General features: G+C 48.8%; 1 protein-coding gene, 2 long non-coding RNA genes and 1 other non-coding gene across 51 annotated transcripts in view; 3 read left to right on the top strand and 1 right to left on the bottom strand.

Moving 5' to 3' along the window:
- Window positions 1–22,883, top strand: part of GATAD2A (GATA zinc finger domain containing 2A) — a 123,425-nt gene that overhangs the window by 48,612 nt on the left and 51,930 nt on the right. For 19 of the 48 annotated variants that reach the window (XM_077978520.1, XM_077978513.1, XM_077978517.1 and 16 more), the window contains exon 2: window positions 2,522–2,602. The exons of 28 other annotated variants lie outside the window; for them this stretch is intronic. The gene's annotated coding sequence lies outside the window, so the exon portion shown is untranslated. Of the gene's footprint in view, window positions 1–2,494; window positions 2,603–22,883 lie in introns of all 48 variants that reach the window. One more of the 48 variants, XM_077978524.1, reaches the window with a different exon arrangement.
- On the top strand, window positions 1,389–1,484 carry MIR640 (microRNA mir-640). The gene has a single exon (NR_032662.1). It is a non-coding gene; the product is annotated as a microRNA mir-640 (primary transcript).
- Window positions 12,054–16,071, top strand: LOC144336891 (uncharacterized). Its single transcript, XR_013409313.1, has 2 exons — window positions 12,054–12,945; window positions 14,726–16,071. It is a non-coding gene; the product is annotated as an uncharacterized LOC144336891 (long non-coding RNA).
- Window positions 16,376–18,715, bottom strand: LOC144336898 (uncharacterized). Its single transcript, XR_013409320.1, has 3 exons — window positions 18,543–18,715; window positions 17,085–18,146; window positions 16,376–16,734 (listed from the first exon to the last, which is right to left on the bottom strand). It is a non-coding gene; the product is annotated as an uncharacterized LOC144336898 (long non-coding RNA).

Consider the following 22,883-nt stretch of genomic DNA (forward strand, 5'->3'; position numbering starts at 1 on the left):
GTGAAACCCTGTCTTTACTAAAAATACAAAAATTAGCTGGGCGTGGTGGTGCGTGCCTGTAGTCCCAGCTGCTTAGGAGGCTGAGGCAGGAGAATTGATTGAACCCAGGAGGCAGAGGTTGCAGTGAACTGTGATCGTGCCACTACACTCTAGCCTGGGCAACAGAGCCAATATGGGCTCAGGTGATCCTCCCACCTCAACTTCGAAAGTAGCTGGGACCACAGGTGCATGCCACCACACCCAGCTAATTTTAAAAATTTTTTTGTAGAGATGGGGTTTTGCCATATTGGCCAGACTGGTCTTGAACCCCTGAGCTCAATTGGTCTGCCTGTCTTGACCTCCCAAAGTGCTGGAATTATAGGTGTGAGCCACTGTGCCTGGCCTTCTTTCATTTTTCTCGTTGTTTCATTGTAGTTTCTTTATCCTTAAGTAGTTCACCTTTTTTGTGCTAATGTAAATGACTTTTTTCAGGTTTTGAGTTCTGATTGATTGGTGCCCGTGTGTAGAAACACAGCTGATTTTATATATATAGACCTTGATCCTGCAACAGATCCTCCAACAGCACAGGACACCTGCTTCTGAGGCTTTCCACCCTTGGGGCAGAGAGGCCTCGGATTGGCAGATACAAAATAATTAGGACTAACGCTGCCCATTGGGTTTCTCAGCCTGAGTGGGGCTAAAAAGAGTGGCAGAAAGGGTTCTTCCTGAGGAGCTAGCCCTGTGCCTCATTTAGGAGGTGCCCAGAGGTCTTTCCATAGAGTTCACTGGTGGTGTCCCCTGTCATTTTTGCAAGTTCTCCTGTGGGGGTGTTTCTCGCCATCCATCAGCTGTGAATTGCTGTGAACCCAGTTTAAAAATAAAGGTTTCATATCAGAGCAAGCTCCTGGTAGTCATGTGGGTGCAAAGAATGACAATAGAAATGATGTTGACACTATTTGGCAAGCTACAACTGACAGAACTGCTTGGGAGTCTGGGATTTGGCTGGTTCCTAAGGTTCAGCCTCTGGCCCACAGCCCTGGACGTCTGACGTCACAAAACGGAAGTGGAAGTCTGAGGTATTCTCTCTGTGACCTTGGAAGAGAAGTTCCTGAACATTGTTGAGCCTTAGTTTTCCTGTCTGTAAGATAGGCAGCCTCTTCCTCTCTGGACAGCATCCCATGGGGATGACCATGACCTTTGGTTTTGGAGGTGAAGCCCTCTCAGTCTGGAGGGTGAAGTCTGCCCATTCCCAGGCACATCATGCCCTCATCTTGAGGGTAAACCTAGTAGTGCCTCCACCAGGAATGGTGGCTGGTTTCCCTGGGGTCCATGACAGAGAACATGATGGTGGGGAGGTTACATTTGGAGAATGAGACCTGGGTGAACCCTGGGTGCTGCCTGTGTGCTCTGTGACCCTGGGCAAGTTCCTGAAGATCAAACACATCAGATCCCTTATCTGTAAAATGGGCATGATCCAGGAACCTGCCTCTATGGTTGCCTTGGAGATTCAGAGATGCTATGTGAGCACAGTACCTGGAAATAAGTACCTATTAAATGCTAGATGTTACTGTTTCTGGGTGGTTTTTTGAGACAGGGTCTCACTTTGTCGCCCAGGTTGGAGTGCAGTGGTGGGATCATGGCTCACTGCAGCCTCAACCTCCCGGGCTTAGGTGATTCTCCCACCTCAGCCTCCCAAGTAGCTGGGACCACAGGCGCACACCACCACACCTGGCTAAGTTTTGTATTTTTTTGTAGAGACAGAGTTTCACTATGTTGCCCGGGCTGATCTCAAACTGCTAGGCTCAAGCAATCCTGCCTTGGCCTCTCAAAGTGTTGGGACTACAGGCGTGAGCCATCGTACCTGGCCTATTTCTGTTTTTAATGTCATTACTATTATAATAAAACCTTGGGCTGGGCACGATGGTTCGTGCCTGTAATCCTAGCACTTTGGGAGGCCGAGGTGGGTGCATTGCCTGAAGTCAGGGGTTTGAGACCAGCCTGGCCAACATGGCGAAACCCCATCTCTACTAAAAATACAAAAATTAGCCGGGCATAGTGGTGGGCACCTGTAGACCCAGCTACTCTAGAGGCTGAGGCAGGAGAATCGTGTGAATGCAGGGGGCAGAGGTTGCAGTGAGCCGAAATTGTGCCACTTCATTCCAGCCTGGGCGTAAGAGTGAAACTCCGTCTGGGTGGGGCAGGGGCGGGAAACTTGAGCCATTTATCTGTATTCAGTAGATGAAAGACAAAAATAATTGTATTTCATCATGTGGTTGCTTTTTATGTCACCATCTGTATTGGTGAAGACAGTGTCTGGGATGTTGGTGTTTATTGGTTAGCGCTGTATTGTTTCATACCTCAGAGATCAGTAGAAATTTGTTTCCTCCGACTGTCCCCGTTGTGGAAGGTAGCTGAGGCAAAACTCTGGAAATCTGAAATTTTGCTATGTAGTTCCAGGGGTTAGAGACATTTTAGAAATGCCAGTATGTTCCAGAAACCTTCCTTGGAAACACAGTATTTCTTTCTCTGTCCTTCGCTTTAGGTTGGTCAGCTCAAGTAGCCTTTTGACGTCGCTGTGGCCATGGCCAACTGGTAGGACCAGCACCCCATACCCCGAAGCCAGGTGAGTGCTTGGGGTGTAGTGTCTGTGGAGTGAAGGTTCCACACATCCAGCAGGCTTCGGTCAGCTTCTTGGACACTTTAAACTGAGTGCTGCTTCAGCCACCTGCTAGAGAAGATGGAGGGAGGCAGGCCCTCTGGGATCGCACACTGCACCATCTGTATGGGGCTGCCTGGCCCTTCCCTTCAGGTCTCAGGGAAAAAGAAACCATTCTAATTGGTCGGTCATTCATTTGAAAACCCTAGGTCTAAATAAGATGAGCCTGTCCTCTCTGAGGGGCAGGGGCAGAGGATAATCCTGGCTAGTGGCCTTTGCCCTCTGGCCATTCCCATGATTTCCCAACACTGATAGATGCCATTAGATTTTTTCCTTAATCACTGCGAAGCCCAGGGCCCTGTACTGGTTCTTGGAACTGGTTGCCCTTACTTGCCTCATGCCTCATGGCAAAGCTGAGCTTTTCCTGCTGTGTGGAGCTCTTACACGGAGACTGTCAAGAGCTGTCCAGACTTACCAGGGCATTGCTGGGTACCTTGGATTTTCTCTGTTACCATCAAGCCTGGTCAGTGATGTTTTGGCCCAGGGCTACCTACCTGGAGAAGAACGCAAAACTGAAAGATGTCTTAGAACTTGGAGGCAGTCCCTGGGTCAGCTGCTCCATTTGATAGACAGGGACACACATGGGCCAGAGTTGACAGGTGACTTGCCTAGGGGTTCATGCCCCATCGAACAGGATCTTGCTGGCCACGCAGTGTGAGATGTGGCCGCTGTGCTGACCATGGCACAGAACAAGTGTTGCAATCAGTTTTGTGAGGTTTCAGCTCTTATCTTCATATGGCAAGAAAATCTGGGCATGGGCAGGTGATTTGATTGTCAGGAAAACATTTCCAGAACGTCCTCCAAACAAAACGAAACTTTCCTGGTGCTTACATTTTTATTTTTTATGTTTTGAGACAGGGTCTCACTCTGTCACCCAGGCTGGAGTGTAATGGCATAATCATAGCTCACTGCAGCCTCGAACTCCTGGGCTCAAGCTATCCTCCCTGCCTCAGGCTCCTGAATAGCTGGGAATACAGGCGTGTGCAACCACAACCAGCTAATTTTTGTATTTTTTGTAGAGACGGAGTTTGCTGTGTTGACCAAGCTGGTCTTGAACTCCTGGCCTCAAGCGAGTCTCCCACTTTGGCTTCCCAAAGTATTGGGCATACAGGCAAATTATACCCCCAACATTTTTTTGGGGGTGTAATTTGCATACCATATGATTCACTCATTTAAAGTGTGCAATTCAGTTTTTTTTTTATATATATATATTCAAGAGTTCTACAACTACCACATTTATTTAATTCCAGAACATTTTCTTTACCTCAAAAGGAAACAGCATGGTCATTTGCGGTCACTCCTCATCTCCCCCCTCCCCTTTCTCCTGATGACCTCTAATCCACTTTCTGTCTTTGTTGATTTGCCTGTTGTGGACATTTATTGTAAGTGGACTCTTACGCTTGTGTAAGTGGCCTTTTGGGTCTGCCTTCTGTTAGTCAGCGTGTTTTTGAGGTTCATCCACATTGTAAGCATGAATCAGTGCTTCCTTCTTTTTTATGGCTGAATGATACTCCATTATATGGATGAACCACATTTTGTTTATCCATTCATTGATTGATGGACATTTGACTTGTTTCTACTTTTTTAGTTATTGTGAATAGTGCTGCTTTTAACATTCATGTACAAGCTTTTGTTTGAATACCTGTGTTGCGTTCTTCTTAGCATATACCTAGGGGTGCAGTTACTGGATCATATAGTAACTTTCTGTTTTTCAGGAATTAGTAGACTGTTATCCATGGTGTCTGCACTATTTTATGTTCCCTCACACTTACACAGGGCTCTCAGCTCTTTGGAGACAAGTTCGGACTCTGAGTCTGTGCCAATTTCCTACAGAGAGTTGAGACTTGTCAGAGCCTATTACTTGGTGCTGTTACGCTATAACTACTATTTGGTAGATGTCAGGCATTAACAGAGACAGAGAGGAGGATTAGGGACTCAGAGTCGCAAAGCCACATAGCTGTCATCATGTTTGCTCACCTCCTTTTTGGAGAAAGGGTCTTTTTTTTTTTTTTTTTTTTTTTTTTTTGAGACGGAGTCTCGCTCTGTCACCCAGGCTGGAGCGCAGTGGCCAGATTTCAGCTCACTGCAAGCTCCGCCTCCCGGGTTCACGCCATTCTCCTGCCTCAGCCTCCGGAGTAGCTGGGACTACAGGCGCCCGCCACCTCGCCCGGCTAGTTTTTTGTATTTTTTAGTAGAGACGGGGTTTCACCGGGTTAGCCAGGATGGTCTCGATCTCCTGACCTTGTGATCCGCCCGTCTCGGCCTCCCAAAGTGCTGGGATTACAGGCTTGAGCCACCGCGCCTGGAGAAAGGGTCTTGCTCTGTCACCCAGACTGGAGTGCAGTGGTGTTATCATGGCTCACTGAAGCCTCAACATCCTGGGCTCAAGCGATCTTCCCACCTCAGCCTCCCAAGTAGCTGGGACTACCGGGTGCGGGCCACTGTGCCCAGCTTGAGCTCATCTCCTTTGTTGAGGGGTAAGCACCCACAGCTAGCCCAGGGAAGTGAGCGACTGCCTCTTGTCCTGCAGCCCAGGGCATTGTCTGAGGGCAGCAGGGCTGGCTTTGGTTTCTCCCAGACCCCAGGCGGGGTACCCACCCCTCTGCCTGGCCCTTTCTTAACTCAGAATCACATGGTCTGAGCAATAGGTACTTGTTTAGTGAATAAATGAATGGAGGAGACCTCCCTCTTCTCTGTTGCCAGCCAGCAGGGAAGACCTAGCCATAGCATTCAGGCAGTCAGTTTGGGAGTTCACAAGGGAATTTCCAGAGGTCGCCCCAGGTTTTCCTTTGACCTGTGCTTGAAGGGACTTGACAGAAGATAGAAAAGCACAGTCTATAAACAGTCGTGGCACACAATGCTTAGTGGTCAAACAGGCAGAAGCCACCCTTGAGTAATTATTTCTTCAGGATTTATAAATGTGTCAGCTTGTATGCACTCTTTGTTGTGGATGTGTAAGACAGCCCAGCATATTGATTGATTTTAGGTTTTCTCCACAAATTGCAAGTTTCACCTACTCTTGGGTGTGTCTCACTCAGCACCAGCCCACACTTGCTTTCAGTGGAAATTATGGACTGTGATCGGCTGGAGTGTCCCCATTTCTGTCACCCAGGACCACATGGGCATGGTGGAGGGAGCAGGGCTGGAGGAGGGCTGGCCCTCGGTGTGCCCAGCAGCTCCTTCCCGTGCCTATGGCACGCAGTCTACACATAACACCCACTTGTGTGTACATTTATTCTTGCGGGCACAGGGGCAGTCTTGCCTGCTCATGGACTTGGTGTCTGCCCTTGAATTTGGCCTGTCAGGTCCTCTTTGTTAAGCAGGCACACACTGCCTAGTGCTGGGTGTTAAGGATCAAAAATGGGTGTGACTATGGAAAATCAGATTGCATCACAGGACAGGTAATGCATGTGGGCCTTGACCAAGATGTGAATGATGTGCAATCTTTCTAAGAATCCTGCACGTTGGAGCACCATCAAGACATTTCTGACCTTTCGGTTGGCAAGCACCTGGAGTAGACACTGTTCTAGTGGTGTGAGTCAGGTAGTGCCATGGTAGTTGCTTCTGGAATTCACACCTCCTCTCGGGTATTTGCAACATCTAGCAAAAGGACAAGTGGCCAGGCGCAGTGGCTCACACCTGTAATCCCAGCACTTTGGGAGGCTGAGGCAGGTGGATCATTTGAGGTTAGGAGTTCGAGACCAGCCTGGCCAACATGGTGAAACACCCCATCTTTACTAAAAGTACAAAATTAGCTGGGTGTGGTGGTGCACGCTTGTAATCCCAGTTACCCGGGAGGCTGAGGCAGGAGAATCGCTTGAGCCCGGGAGGCGGAGGTTGTGGTGAGCCAAGATCATGCCACTGCACTCCAGCATAGGTGACAAAGTGAGACCCTATCTCAAAAAAAAAAAAAAAAAAAAACAAAGACATGTGTTTACTCTTTGCTCCAGCAAATCCACTTCTGGAAATGTGTCCCAAACATGGTTAGACATAAGGAAGGATTGTGACAAGGATTGCGTTCATTACAACACTCCAGAAACAAACAAAGCTGGGAATGACTTAGATGTGTCAGTGGCTGGACTGGGCAACTCGTGGTGTTGTCTCTGTCTACAGGGTAGTGCCTGAGCCCCTGAGTGAAGGGAGGAGTAGGTGATGTCTTCATTTGTGGTGGTGACAGGATTTCTAGTTGAAATGACAAGCAGAAAAAAGAACAATGTAAAGGAAGAAGAGATGGAGTGTGCTTGTCACTTACCTAAGGAAAGGTGGGGGGATTTGCTCATCTTTTATTTTTACAAACCATAAAGGAACCGCATGGTCACCTTCAGGAGAAGGGATGGAGAGGGCACTGGAGCACTGGGAGACTTCTTCACGTGTCCTTTCTTTGTAGCATCATGTACGGGCTTTATGTAATTACAAAACAAAAGCCAAGTGGTAGCAGTGGAGGGGGAAGCAATCCCTTAAGAACCAAAGACAAAAATGAATGAATCTAGGTGCATGTCAGTTGTGACACACATTGGTGACTTAACCTCTCAGGACTTATTTCTGATAACTTTAAAACATAGTAGTTTGATTGTAAATGTTTTAGCGAGATATCCAATAGGGGCAAACAAATTTCTTTCTTTCTTTCTTTCTTTCTTTTTTTGAGACAGAGTCTTGCTCTGTCACCCAGGCTGGAGTGCAGTGGCGCAGTCTCGGCTCACCGCAAGCTCTGCCTCCTGGGTTCACACCATTCTCCTGCCTTAGCCTCCTGAGTAGCTGGGACTACAGGCATCCGCCACCATGCCTGGCTAATTTTTTTGTATTTTTAGTAGAGATGAGGTTTCACCATGTTAGCCAGGATGGTCTCAGCCTCCTCACCTCATGATCTGCCCACCTCGGCCTCCCAAAGTGCTGGGATTAACAGTGTGAGCCACTGCACTCGGCCAAATTTCTTTCCTTCCTTCCCTTCCTTCCCTTCCTTCCCTTCCTTCCCTTCCTTCCCTTCCTTCCCTTCCTTCCCTTCCTTCCCTCCCCTCCCTCCCCTCCCTCCCCTCCCTTCCTTCCCTCCCCTCCCTCCCCTCCCTCCCCTCGCTCTGTCACCCAGGCTGGAGTGCAGTGGTGCAATCTCGGCTCACTGCACCCTCCGCCTTCAGGTTTCAAGTGGTTCTCTTGCCTCAGCCTCCCAAGTGGTTGGGATCACAGGCACCTGCCACCATGCCCGGCTAAAAACAACTTTCTTAAAATCTTCAGCTGTTTTTTGGAATCCTGGTTTTGGTTTCAGGGTAACAATATTAGCATTATTCCTGTTATATATTGTAGGAAAAAACAGGTAATTAATGTCATTAAGAACCAAATTTACCACACGAAAGAAAAATGCAAATATAAAACCCAAAGCACTAGCTTTTTTTTTTTGGCAGGGTCTTGCTCTGTCACTTAGGCTGGAGTGCAGTGGTGTGATCATAACTCACTGCGCCCTCCGGCAGTCCTTCCACCTCAGCCTCCCAAGTGGTTGGGACAACAGGGCACCACTATGTCCAGCTAATTTTTAAATTTGGGGTTGTTTGTTTGTTTTTTGTTTTTTGAGACAGAGTTTCACTCTTGTTGCCCATGCTGAAGTGCAGTGGCACGATCCAGGCTCACTGCAACCTTCGCCTCCTGGTTTCAAGTGATTCTCCTGCCTCAGCCTCCTGAGTAGCTGGGATTACAGGCATGCACCACCACACCTGGCTAATTTTGTATTTTTAATAGAGACAGGGTTTCTCCATGTTGGTCAGGCTGGTCTCGAACTCCGACCTCAGGTGATCCACCTGCCTCAGCTCCCAAAGTGCTGGGATTACAGGTGTGAACCACTGCACCTGGCCAAGACCTGAAGTACTTTAAATAAAATGCTTAATTCTAATTCTGCCTGGGGAATGTGATAATTGTGTAAGACACTTCTGGTGTTGTATCAAAAGGACCCACAGAGCCCCCACTGGCACGGATGGGACAAGCAAGAGTGAACAAGAACAAGGAGCTCCTGAGTTAGATGTGTTAAAAATCCAAGGCTGGCTGGATGCCGTGGCTCACACCTGTAATCCCAGCACTTTGGGAGGCTGAGGCAGGTGGATCATTTGAGGTCAGGAGTTCAAGACCAGCCTGGCCAATATGGTGAAACCCTGTCTCTATTGAAAATATAAAAATTAACTGGGCGATAGTAATGCCAGCTATTCGAGAGGCTGAGGCAGGAGAATTGCTTGAGCCTGGGAGGCGGAGGTTGCAGTGAGCCGAGATTGCGCCACTGCACTCCAGTCTGGGTGACAGAGTAAGACTGTCTCAAAAAAAGAAAAAAAAAAAAAGGAACCCAAGTGTTTTAAGCTGGCTGTGTTTATACGCATCTGCCATCCAAGCTGTTCTGGAGGCCGAGGCCATAGGATCGCCTGAGCTCAGGAGTTTGAGTCTAGCCTGGGCAATGTAGCGGGACCCCCTCAGCTTTAAAAAGAAAAAAAAAAAGACCCACAGTTTCTTATTGATGAAGAAACTCACTGGTCTCCTTTGGTAGGAGTTAGGGAGCTAGCTCGTTTTGAAAATTGGTAGAAGGAAAGCAACAGGCATTTTTCCTGCATCTTCTCTGTGGGCTGCACACTGTAAGAACAAGACTGTGGGTGAGGGCAAGGTTCCCTCGCGGGGCAGTGCTGGCCCACAGAACTGCCTAGGGTGACAGGGATGCTCTACACCGTCTGCCCTACATGGCACTTAACATAGCATGACTGAGGACGCCGAGTTTAATTTTGTCTATTTAAATAGCCACATGTGGCTAATGGGCAGCACAGCTATTGATGTATTTTAGCAAATTAATATGAAATGACAGAATTTTAAGTTTATTGCAGGCACCTAGTGAATTGGGGGGTCCAGACTGTGAGGTCCAGACAGTGATTCTCCCTAGCCACTGGCCCCCAAGGAGGGTGTCCTGTGCTTCCACAGGGATGTGCACTCACCACGCCTCAAGGTCTGGTTTACGAGAAATTGGGGGCATGTGGACTTATGCCACAGGGACGCCATTTGCCAAACCAACAGTGGGAAACAGAACAAGCATCCTAACTGTCTGAACATATGATTGTGTCAGTAAGGGGACCTAGGGATTTCAACCAGATGTGACTCCAACAAAGACAGAAGGTTGATTGTGAAATTGTCAAAGGTGGGATCACAAGTGTTGTGGTCATGCTTGTTGTGTAAAGATAAATACTGAACCCTTTAGCACAAATGCATGTTTCATAGGATTTGCCTCCTGGAAGCTAGTAGGGGAGAGAGGGAGAAAGGAGTGGCATGTGGAAGACACGAGGGTGGTCCCCGATGGGCGTGGACCTGGGTGGTAAGCACCTACAGTTAATCACACCATTCTCTACTCTGTGGATGGATTTGAAATTTTCCTTAATGAAAAGTGTGAAAATTGGATTTGGCCCAGGTCTTCCCTCAGGGAGCTTCATGACTGGATCATGTAGAAGAGAGGAAATGGCCATTTATAAAAGCTGAGGTGGAGGCCAGTTGAGGGTAGTTTAGGAGGCCACCTGGGGGTAGTTTAAATTCAAGCAGAAAACCATGAGCAGAGACTGGATGGAATTACCAGAAGGAACTGTGGCCTGTCAGCCCACCAGACAGCCTCTCTTACACACTCTTATTTTCTGTAATAACAACACTCACTGCTACCCTTCGTGGAGCCCTCAGGAAATGTTAGCAATAAAGTGGATGCTGTTCCCATTTTACAGGTGAGGAAGCTGAGGCCCTTGGGGGTGAATCAGGCTTTCTGGCTTTGTCGGGACAGCTGAGGGCAGCTTCCGCACCATGAGCTTCTGGGCCTCCTTCCTGTCCCCTTCCTGCTCAGTACCTGGGGCACATCTGACCACCACTCCAGTACCCTGACTCTGTGATAAAAACCATTCTCCCCTCCCCATTGGTATTGTCCATCCACAGCAGTCGTAGCCCATCACGAGTGGATAAAGTAGGTGGTTAGCTGGACTTGCACATGACTGTTTCATGAACAGTAGTGCTTAGAGTTGTGATCTAGGGATCCAGCGAACAGTGTGTGAGGGACTTCAGCTCTGCCTCTCTCAGGTCTGTGCTGTGCCTGCTGTGCCCCCCACTCCAGTGTTCTCCTTGGGGCTCCTGAGGCAGCTCCCAGTAGGTGGCCTATCGTTGGCACCCCAAGGGTGTCCCTGATCCCTAAGTAGAAACTTAAGCAGGTGTTTGGACGAATAAACGAGTGAAACACCTTGTGACGTTGAGGCCTGTGGCACTTCTCCAATAGTGTGTTAGTGTAAAACCACTGTGTCACGCCTTTTGGTCCCGGCACTTTGGGAGGCCAAGGCGGGTGGATCTCTTGAGCCTAGGAGTTTGAGACCACCCTGGGCAACGTGGTGAGACCGAGTCTCTATAAAAATACAAAAATTAGCCAGGTGTGGTGGTACGTGCCTTTATTCCCAGCTACTCAGGAAGTTGAGGTGGGAGGATTGCTCGAGCCCTGGAGGTCGGGGCTGCAGTGAGCCATGATCATGGCTCTGCATTCCAGCCTGGACAACAGAGTGAGACCTCATCTTTTTTAAAAAAAAAAAAAAAGAGCCACCACGGCAGTTTTGTTTTATTTGGATTTTAAGCAGTGTGGGGCCTGTGATAAGGCCTGGCGGAGGTGGGGCTCTGCTGGTAGTAGCTCTTGTGATTCCAGCCCTCTGAGGCCACTTCCTCTTTCTGCCTTGGCTCCTCCTTGGTGAATTCTCCCTTACGTGTCCCACATTCTCATACTCCCAGGCATTGGATCTTTCGCTGGGAGATGGTCCTGAATTCCCATATGTACAGTGGGCTTGCTGCAGCCTCCTGCAGTTTTTCTGTGGGGCTCATGGTTGGTGGTGACATAGAGGCTGCTTGCCCTGATGGCTGACGGCTGTGTGGTTGTTTGGGGTCTTGTTGTACAAAAGGAGTGTGTTTACTGGAGGACCCAGTTCTGTGCTGTTGGGGTCACAGCAAACCTGCTTTTGCTTGTTAGTATTTTAGTAGCTCTAGAGGAGTTCATAGCTATTGGAATTAGTATTTTTGTTTTTGTTTTCTTTTCTCACCTCTTTAAAAAAGCATGTAAAATTCACATGGTAGAAAATTCACCAGTTTTGACATTTTAAAGTGTGTGTTGTTCAGTGGTATTTAACCCATTCACAGTATTGTGCAACCATCACCTGTAATTCTAGAACTTTTTTTTTTTTTTTTTTTTTGAGACGGAGTCTCGCTCTGTCCCCCAGGCTGGAGTGCAGTGGCCGGATCTGAGCTCACTGCAAGCTCCGCCTCCCAGGTTTACGCCATTCTCCTGCCTCAGCCTCCCGAGTAGCTGGGACTACAGGCACCCGCCACTTCGCCTGGCTAGTTTTTTTTTTTGTTTTTTTTTTTTGAGACGGAGTCTAGCTCTGTTGCCCAGGCTGGAGTGCAGTGGCCGGATCTCAGCTCACTGCAAGCCCCGCCTCCCGGGTTCATGCCATTCTCCTGCCTCAGCCTCCCGAGTAGCTGGGAGTACAGGTGCCCGCCACCTCGCCCGGCTAATTTTTTTTGTATTTTTAGTAGAGACGGGGTTTCACCGTGTTAGCCAGGATGGTCTCGATCTCCTGAACTCGTGATCCGCCTGTCTCGGCCTCCCAAAGTGCTGGGATTACAGGCTTGAGCCCCCGCGCCCGGCCAGTTTTTTGTATTTTTTAGTAGAGACGGGGTTTCACCGGGTTAGGCAGGATGATCTCGATCTCCTGACCTCGTGATCCGCCCGTCTCGGCCTCCCAAAGTGCTGGGATTACAGGCTTGAGCCACCGCCCCTGGCCTTCTAGAACATTTTCATTACCTTTCCCCCTCCCGTGAAAAGAAACCTTGTCCCCATTAGCAGTAACTCCTTTTTCCTTGACTCTGCTCTCCACCCTCCCAGCAGCCACTGATTCTACTTTTTGTCTCTGGGTTTGCCTCTTCTGGCATTTCATATAAACGGGATCATGCAATATGTGACATTTTTGTCTGACTTTTTTTTTCACTTAGCATGATGTTCAGTCACGTTGTATCAGAGCTTCATTCCTTTTTATGGCCAAATAATATTCCATTGTCTAGATGGACCACATTTTGTTTATCCATTCATCCATTGATGGACATTTGGGTTGTTTTCTAGTTTTTGGCTGTTGTAGATAATGCTGCTTTTAACATTCACCTGCACATTTTTGTTTGACTACCTATATTCACCTCTCTTGGATATACCTAGAAGTGGACTTGCAGGACACCCAGTAGCATGGTGACTCTGTGGGCTGGAGGCCCTGCCCAGGCTTATGTGGGAACTCTGCATTTAACTTTTTGAGGAACTGGCAGACTGTTTTCCACATCACTCTACTGTTTTACTTTCCACTGTTTTCCACGCCGCTCTACCATTTTACTTTCCACCATGCAGTGTATGAGGATCCCAATTTCTCCACATCCTTACCAGTACTTATTTGGCTTTTTTGATTGTAGCCATCCTAGTGGGTGTGAAGCGGTTTCTCATGGTGGGTTTGATTTGCATTTCCCTTATGACTAATGACACTGAGACAGAGCCTTTTTCACATGCTTATTAGTGATTTGTCTCTCTTTTTTGGAGAAATGTCTTTTCAAGTCTTTTCACCATTTTAAAATTGGATTGCTTGTCTTTTTGTTGCTGAGTTGTAAGGATACTTCATATGTTCTGGACACTAGACCCTTATCAGGTGTATGATTTGCTATAATTTTTTCCCATTCTATGGGTTTTTTCCCCCACTCTATAATGCCCTTTGCACAAAAGATTTTAATTTTGATGCAGTCCAAATTATATTTTTTCTTTTTTTGATATTGTGCTTTGGTGTCATATGTAAGACTGTTTGCCAAACACAAAGTCATGACATTTTTCTCCTGTGTTTTCTTCTAAGAGTTTTATAGATTTAGCTCCTAATACTTGGATCTTTCATCCATTTTGAGTTAATTTTCATATATGGGGTGAAATAAAGATTTTGTTTTGTTTTTATTTTTTTTGTAAAGATAGTCTCACTATGTTGCCCAGGCCAGTCTCAAACTCTTGGCCTTAAGTGATCCTCTCGCCTCAGCCTTCCAAAGTGTTGGGATTACAGGCGTGAGCCACTGCACGGTGCCTGGCCAGGTTTTGTTTGGTTTTGATCATTATCTTTTCTGTCGGCATGAAGACATTTTGGCTTACTAACCAGGAAGGAGGTTGAAGGGCAGTGGTAGTTGGGAGTTCTGAAAGTACTTTTTCAAATCTGTTTAATAAATGTGTATCCATTGCCTCTTCCTTGCAAAGCATTGTGCCTGCATGGGCCCTTGGATGGTAGTGCTAGAGAAATAGGTGTCCCTTGATATCCTGGGGGTTGAAGCCCACAAACAGAGAGGTGAGTAAATAGCATGTCAAGTGGTGATGAGGCAGGAAAGGGGATAGAGACCCCCTGGGGAGCATCTGTGGAGGGGAGGCATTTCTCACTTTGCATTATCAGCTGAGACCTGGGGGAGTGGAGATGCAAAGGCCCTGAGGTGGGAGTGAGTCCAGCTGAGAGAACAGGAGAGGGGTTGGTTATACTTGGGGGATGGGCACAGGGGTGGCTGGATATGGTCAGAGAGGCCAGCAGGACCTTCTGGCCAGGGCTTTGCTTCTGTGTTATTATCATGTTTTACTAAAGAAGCACTGATACAGACAGACCCTCCACTCCCCCATCATGTATATACTTCATGGCTTAGCTGTTGCCCAGAGGTTGGTGTAGGTGTCTATACCCAGACTCCTCCCACCCCTGAGGGGAAGAGTTCCGTTTGCAAGGTAGAGTTCCATTTGCAAAGTAGGATTTCTATCCCAGCCCTTACAGCTGTGCAGGAACGTGCTGCAAGGATTGTTTGTGGGTAGACCCACGGGCTGGGGCTGCTTTGAGAGCAAAAAGTTTGTTTCATCATAGAAGTAGGTTTTCCCGCTGGCTGTGATCCTCCCTGTGGCTCTGTGATGCTGCAGGATGCTTGTAGGGAGGAGCTTGAGGAAGGGCGCGTGGGCAGGGCCTCCAGCCCACAGCGTCACCACATTGCTGGGTGCCCTGATGAAAATGGCAAGAGATGAATCTTTGGTTCCCTCACTTTCCACTTGACATTTCCTTCCAGGAACTGAGAAGGCTTCTCTGGCCCTTGGAATTTTCTGTGCCAGATCTCCCTGCCATTTCCAGTCTCAGGCCTTGATGGAGCTGCTGGTCAGGGCCACAGCTCAGCCTGGCTCAGCCCTGAGAGACTGCAGCCCTGGAAGGGTTAAGGCCTCCCATTTTGTGATGTGACGCCCGATGGCCACGTAGCAGATGGCATGGAAATGGCAGGTGTAACCCTTCGTAGGCCACGTAGGCTCACAGCCCAGGAGGCATCTGGGAGGGGACAGAGAGCTAGGCCCTTCCCACAGAAGGGGAGCATAGCCAGCCCTCACAGTGACGTTCTGCAGCTGGGACTCTGGTCCCTGCTTACCTGTAGAGGTTTCTAAGACTGCTCGGATTCCCCATCACAGGCGGCACCTTGTTTCTATGTCGTGTGTTCCTTGGGCAGCATCTGTTTCTCTGGGGCCGCAGGGTTGGGCTTGGGCACAGGCCCTGGCCAACAGCGGCGCAGGTGTGGGGCCACTTGAAGCACGGCCTCAAGTGAGGGCAGTGTTGGGCACTGAGCAGTTCTGAGATGTCACACACAGAAACCAAGTCCTAATCTTCAGTGTGAGCACAGGGAGCTATTGGTGGTTGTGTTGTGTTGTGTTGTGTTGTATTGTATTGTTTTTGAGACGGAGTCTCTCTGTCTCTCAGGCTGGAGTGCAGTGGCACAATCTCGGCTCACTGCAACCTCCACCTCCCGGGTTCAAGCAATTCTCCTGCTTCAGCTTTCTGGGTAGCTGGGATTAAAGGCGCCGACCACCGTGCTAGCTAATTTTTAAATTTTTTCGTAGAGATGGGGTTTCACCATGTTGGCCAGGCTGGTCTCGAAGTCCTGATCTCAAATGATCTGCCAGCCTCAGGATCCCAAAGTGCTGGGATTACAAGCGTGAGCCACCGCTCCCAGCCTAGCAGTAATTTTAAAGATGCTTATTTGCTACCTGTCTTTTTCCTCATAAAACCTGTGATCAGTTTAGGTGTGCTTTTTCCTATTGTCTGGTACAACTTGGGGGTGAAGACAGGCTTTCATCTCATGTTACCCGGAAGGGCCCCCAAGCTGAGACACAGGGCCAATGTACAGAAGCAGCTAATTGTGATCCTTGTGGGGCTCTTTTGTGGCCCATGTGTGGACACTATTGTCCCTGGTTTTGGGAGTTTTCAGGCAATCATCTGTGTCTCTGGAAGATGGCATAATCTCTACACCATCTTCCCTGGTTAAGAACTATGCTTCTTCAGTTTATTTTTTTCCCCAGATGACACCAGAGAGGGAGGTTGGGGTCTGGGGACCTGTCTGTCCCAGGCTGGCCCTGCACAATTCTGTGGTGAGTCTGAGCGGTGGGGCACACCATGGGAGGGCTGTTGGTTATTGGGAACAGTGATCTATTTTCTAGAGACAACTTAGGCCCAAAACAGCTTTGCTCTGCACAGAGTGCTGGAGTGAGAGGCTACCAGAGCGGCTCTCCACTGTGCAGGCTTAGTGTGAGTTACATTTAGGAATTTGCAGACCATCTAGATGTTACTTATTTTTAGAGACAGGGTCCAGGCGGTTTCAAACTCCTGGGCTCAAGCATTCCACCTGCTTTGGCCTCCGTAGTAGCTGGAACTACATGCACACGTGCCACCAGACTTGAAAGGTTTTATTTTTAAAACATTGATGGTCACTTGAGTGTATATATAATATACCTGGGTATGTTTCTGTGATGTTTTGCTCTCTAGGTTTACTTTGTTAAATGTATCCAAAAAAAAAAAAAATCCAGCCTGGGCAACATGGTTGAAACTCTGTCTCTACAAAAATTAGCCCAGTATGGTGGTGCCCACCTGTGATCTCGGGAGGCTAAGGTGGGAAGATCGCTTCAGCACGGGAGGTTGAAGCTACAGTAAGCTGTAGTCACGCCACTGCACTCCATCCTGAGCAAGAGAGTGAGATCCTGTCTAAAAAACTTAATAAATTGATTTTAAAAAATATTTTGGAGGCATCATTTACAAGTCCTCTACCTGGGCCGGGCGCGGTGGCTCAAGCCTGTAATCCCAGCACTTTGGGAGGCCGAGGCGGGCGGATCACGAGGTCAGGAGATCGAGACCATCCTGGCTAACACGGTGAAACCCCGTCTCTACTAAAAATACAAAAAAAAAAATTAGCCGGGCGAGGTGGCGGGCGCCTGTAGTCCCAGCTACTCAGGAGGCTGAGGCAGGAGAATGGCGTAAACCCGGGAGGCGGAGCTTGCAGTGAGCTGAGATCCGGCCACTGCACTCCAGCCTGGGTCTCAAAAAAAAAAAAAAAGTCCTCTACCTGAAACACATGAGATTTTAAGTGTGCATTTATTTGTAAGTGGGAAAGCCGGAGGTGCCTTTTCTTTTTACTTCCTTCATTCTTTTATTTATCTTATATTAAAAATTTTTTTTTTTTTTTAATAGAGACAGGGTCTTGCCATGTTGCCCAGGCTGATCTTGAGCTCCTGTCCTCAAGGGATCCTCTTGCCTTGACCTTCCAAAGTGCTGGGATTAACAGGCATGAGCCACTGCACCTGGCCCCTTTCATTCTTAATTACCTGCATTTCTGAGTAGCTCTAGAACCAAGAACTAGAGATGATGGGATGGATGTCCTGGTTGTTGCCTCAGACCCTGCCCACTGTTTGGTGATGGGAACCAGCTTATATTCATGGGTCTTAACATTTCAGATGAAATGCTAGGAAGGGACCCTGCCATTCAGCAGCACAGCACTAGACACACCTCGGTTGTTACATGTGCCCTGTTAGGAGGAGGCAGTAGATGCCCCTCTCCCTCTGTCAGAGCTGAGCATGGCACTTATAAACAGCGCCTTCCTGGAAGTGCTGGGTAAGGAACACCTGTGGGGGCTGTTGCTCACCCCCCTCCAGGGAACGCTTGTGCTCAAATTTATGTATTTGGTGGCCTGAGGGGAGGTACTTCACTTGAATTGGATGTGTGCTGCTCATGTCTTTTTGGAGTGTGTTCCGTGCCTTTTCACAGCTTTCAGGTTTCTCTTCTTCAGGACCTGTTAAAGGTTTCAGGCCTCCTCTCACAGGTTAGGGGGCAGTCGAGATCCCCCCACCACAAAGGTGCTGGGGGTTATGTAGGGGCTTTTTGTTCATCGTATTCAGCTGAATACAAGTGTGGCCTCTGTACCAGGCTGCTTTCTTTCACCAAGCAACTTCATTACATTTAAAAAAACACTCTTTTTTTTGTTCATTTTGTTTGAGACGGAGTTTCGCTCTTGTCTCCCAGGCTGGAGTACAGTGGCATGATCTCAGCTCACTGCAATCTCCGCCTCCTGGTTTCAAACAATTCCCCTGCCTCAGCCTCCCGAGTAGCTGGGATTACAGGGGCCCGCCACTACGCCCAGCTAATTTTTTGTATTTTTAGTAGAGATGGGGTTTCACCATGTTGGCCAGGCTGGTCTTGAACTCCTGACCTTGTCATCCGCCTGCCTCAGCCTCCCAAAATGCTGATATTACAGGAGTGAGCCACCGCACCCGGCTGAGATTCAGACTTTTAAAAAGTGGGGTGGGCGTGGTGGCTTCCTCCTGTAATCCCAGCACCTTGGGATTACAGCCAGATCATGAGGTCAGGAGATCGAGACCATCCTGGCCAACACGGTGAAACCCCGTCTGTACTAAAATACAAAAAAAAAATAAAATTAGCTGTGTGTGGTGGTGCGTGCCTGTAATCGCAGCTACTTGGGAGGCTGAGGCAGGGGAATCGCTTGAACTAGGGAGGTGGAGATTGCAGTGAGCCAAGATCACGCCGCTGCACTCCAGCCTGACGACAGAACGAGACTCTGTCTCAAAAAGAAAAAGAAGTTTGACTCTCTTCTACCTTCTCTGGATATAAGAAAAAAAGAAAATAAAACCAAAAGAGTTTGAATCTCCTTTTATTTTGGCTTCATCTGCTTTTCTTGGAGACTAATTTTCACAGTGCTGTATATTTCTGTCACGTCACCATTTCTGCTACCGTTTCCTCTTTCTTCCATCTCTACAAATCTAGACTCTACCCTTTGGGGCCCAGCTCAAATGAAGTATTTCTAGATTCTTCTCTCTTCCTTTGGGCCAGCATGCTCGATACCTTTTCCAGTGTTGCCTTGTAACAAAATAGTGATTTGCACACATCTCCCAGGCCTTGCTGGGTCTGTGCTCCTGTGAGGGCTGAGACCTGAGCTGCTCCTCTGCCTGTCCTCCACTGAGGATGTGCCTCGGGGAGGTCAGTGTCTGGCGCAGGGTGAATCTTTGTCGTCAGGCATGGTGGAGTTGAGGAGCCCATCATTGGTCCCTGTCCCATGGGGCCAGGTGGGCTGTGAATTAGAAGGGGTGTCCCAGGCACTGATCAGGCTCCTCATGCTGCAGAAGTTTCCTTCTAAGTTCACGCATCATCCAGATGTGCAACAGCCAACAAGTCAGTTCTTGTGGCTTCTCTGGAAGCTGACATTACCATGTTTTCGGCATGAAGTAGAACCAGCGAGCAAGGTTGCCATGCCAGTGAGTTGAGGATGTTCTGTAGCTCTATCCAGCTTGATGAGAAATTGCGGGGCCAACAAAGTAGTGTGGATTGAAGTGAAGTAGGCGGGTGGGAATGTGTGTGAGACTCAGCAGGGCTCGGGGCTCCTTCACATGCTGTACAACTTGGTGATTCCGGCCCTTGTGTCTGAAAACCATACTTTGTGGTTTTCCATATTCTTGAGACAAGTAGATCAGTAGCTGTGTGGATGCTGATTGCTCTTGAGAACTACTGTTCTTTTGCTCAGAATTAAACGCAGAAGAAAGACTTTTCTTCTTTTTTTTAGAGACAGGGTCTTGCTCTGTTGCCCAGGCTGCAAGTGCAATAGTGCGATCATTGCAGCCTTGAACCCCTGGACTCAAGCGAGCCTCCCTTCTTGGCCTCCCAAAGTGCTGGGATTATAGACATGAGCCACTGCTCCTGGCCAGAAAGATGTTTTCTGAGACAATTGAGCAAGACTTAGAAGTGGGAGGAGGGGATGAAAAACTGTGCATGCGTATGAGTATACACGCGTGTGTTGTGCAAGATTGCTCTGTGTGTAACTAGTGTATGCTTTGCAGGGCAGGGAGGTGTCTGTCTGCTGTCCCACTGTTTCCTCTGTCTGTCATCTGCCTTTTCCTACAGGGTCAGATGCTCTTACTTCTTGGGCACCATGTGTTCCTTGTCCCCTTCCCTGTCTTCTTGTTGCCCTTGGCTTCCCTGGAGCCCACAGCCCTGGTGGGGCCAAGGAGTCCCTGCTCAGGCACTGTGAGCCTTGCTGTGGCTGTCAGAGGCTAATGGGGAGACTGCCCATCTTGTGGGAAGCCTTTGTAACAGTGACTTGGCACCTTCTACAGGACAGAAGAATGTGTTAGTTCCATCTCCTGTTTTTGTAAAGTGGTTGTCTACCTGTTGAACTGCATCAGCCTCTCAACCAGGCAGAAGATTTAGAGAATCCATGTCAGACCCCAAGTCCAGGGAGCCCCAGTGTGAGCTGGACAGGACATAGGTCGCCCCCAGGCTGGGGGGTGAAGTGACGTGCAGAATTGAAGGACTAAGGCAGGGCGTGGCAGTGGGCAGGACAGGTCCTGGTGGTTCTACTCAACCCCTGGGCTGGGGCTGGGCTGAGGAGCTGAAGCCACAGGCAAAATGTACCACACGAAGACCTTTAGCCACCCACAGTAACTTTGTTTTGGGATCTTGATTCATTCTGTGGGACAGGACATGGTGTAGGTTACCTGCCTGTCCAGATCCTGCCTCGGAGTGGGACAGTCATGTGTAGGGCAGAGCATTAGTTGGGAGAGGTCACACTGGCTGGGTGTGGACCTTGTCCTCCTGTGCGTCCCCCCAAAACCAGGTAATGCATCCTCAGGGTTTCCCTGGCACAAATGACCTCGCTTTCCCTCAGTCCTCAAAGGTGATGGTCAGTCCTGGTTACCTGGGGAGCCCGTGCCCTGTGACTCCCTTCCTGCCACTGGGCATCCCTGAGCCCCCATTCCTCCAGCAATCAGCCTCAGTGGTGTGTTTGGTTCACACCTTGCGCTTGCACTGTGACTGAAACCTCCCCTCCTCAGTGAGGCTTCTCCTGGGCCCCCAGGCTGGGCTTGTACCCCTCAGGTCATTCTCAGCCCCGTGCTTTTCCTTAGGGCTTTGGTGTGATTCTCAGGCACCTGTGCTTAGGGAGTGCTTGTTTCTGTAACTGGGTTAAAGTTTCATCCACTGCAGCAATTGAGTTTATAGCACATAATTTCCTTCTACCGGGGACCTATTTATCTTGAGTGTTCTAAGTGTGGGCTTTTAGGACACTATAAAATTGACCCTGTAGCAAGCTGTCTTGTCTGCACATAGCACTTTTTGAAACTAAATTTCCTTCTGACTTGTCAAAAGAGTTAACCTTGAGTCCTTGCCCTGGATTGAATTTACACATTTGAGTCCGTCTGCTGTCTCCCCCACATAGAAGGTCTTGCTCTATTGCCCAGGATGGAGTGCAGTGGCACAGTCACAGCTCACTGCAGCCTTGACCTCCTGGACTCAAGCAGTCCTTCCACCTCAGCCTCCTGCGTAGCTGAGACCACAGGCATGCACCACCACAACTGGCTATTTTTAAATTTTTTTAATTTATTTTTTGAGATGGAGTCTCACTCTGTCGCCCAGGCTGGAATGCAGTGGTGCGATCTCAGCTCACTGCAACCTCTGCCTCCTGGGTTCAAGCAGTTCTCTGCCTCAGCCTCCCGAGTAGCTGGGCTTACAGGTGCCTGCCACCACGCCTGGCTCATTTTTGTGTTTTTAGTAGAGATGGGGTTTCACCATCTTGGCCAGGCTGGTCTCAAACTCCTGGCCTCGTGATCCACCCACCTTGGCCTCCCAAAGTGCTAGGACTACAGGCATGAACCACCACGCCTGGTCAAATTTTGTGTGTGTGTGGTTTTTTTTTTTTTTTTTTTTTTGAGACAGTCTTGCTCTGTCACCCAGGCTGGAATGCAGTGGCACGATCTTGGCTCACTGCAAGCACCGCCTTCCGGGTTCATGCCATTCTCCTGGCTCAGCCTCCCAAGTAGCTGGGACTAGAGGTGCCCGCCACCACCACACCCGGCTAAGTCTTTGTGTTTTGTTTAGTAGAGATGGGGTTTCACCGTGTTAGCCAGGATGGTCTTGATCTCCTGACCTTGTAATCCTCTCGCCTTGGCCTCCCAAAGTGCTGGGATTACAGGCATGAGCCACCACGCCCGGCTTATGTTTTGTTTTTGTGTTTGTTTTTGTTTTTGTTTTGCTTTTGAGACAGAGTTTCGTTCTTGTTGCCCAGGCTGGAGTGCAGTGGTGCAATCTTGGCTCACCGCAACTTCCACCTCCTGGGTTAAGCGATTCTCCTGCCTCAGCCCCTGGAGTAGCTGGGAGTACAGGTACGCACCACCACACCTGGCTAACTTTGTATTTTTAGTAGAGATGGGGTTTCTCCATGTTGGTCAGGCTGGTCTTGAACTCCCAACCTCAGGTGATCCACCCACCTCAGCCTCCCAAAGTGCTGGGATTACAGGCATGAGCCACTGCACCCAGCTTAAAACAGTTTTATCAGGAGGCCAGGTGCAGTGGCTTACGCCTGTAATCCCAGCACTTTGGGAGGCTGAGGTGGGTGGATCACCTGAGCTCAGGAGTGTGAGACTAGCCTGGGCAACATGGTAAAATCCCATCTGTTCCAAAAATACAGAAAATTAGCTGGGCGTGTTGGCACCCACCAGTGGTCCCAGCTAGGGGAAGATCGCTTGAACCTGGGAGGTGGAGGTTGCAGTGAGCTGAGATCAAGACATTGCCCCCATCCTGGGTGAGAGTGAGACCTTGTCTCAAAAAATAAAGAAAAAAGAAAAAACATTTATTGGAGATGAAGTCTCCCTTTGTTGCCCAGGCTTACCTTGAATTCCTAGGCTCTAGTGATCCTCCCTCCTCAGCCTCCCAAAGAGTTGGGATTACAGGTGTGAGCCACTGCACCTGCCCCCCCACCCTCTTAGAGTTCTGGTTTTGAAACCTACTTTTGTCTGTAGTCCATTCTACTCTAAGGCTGA

This window comes from Macaca mulatta, chromosome 19 (genome assembly GCF_049350105.2).
Source record: "Macaca mulatta isolate MMU2019108-1 chromosome 19, T2T-MMU8v2.0, whole genome shotgun sequence".
Taxonomy (NCBI): Eukaryota; Metazoa; Chordata; class Mammalia; order Primates; family Cercopithecidae; genus Macaca; species Macaca mulatta.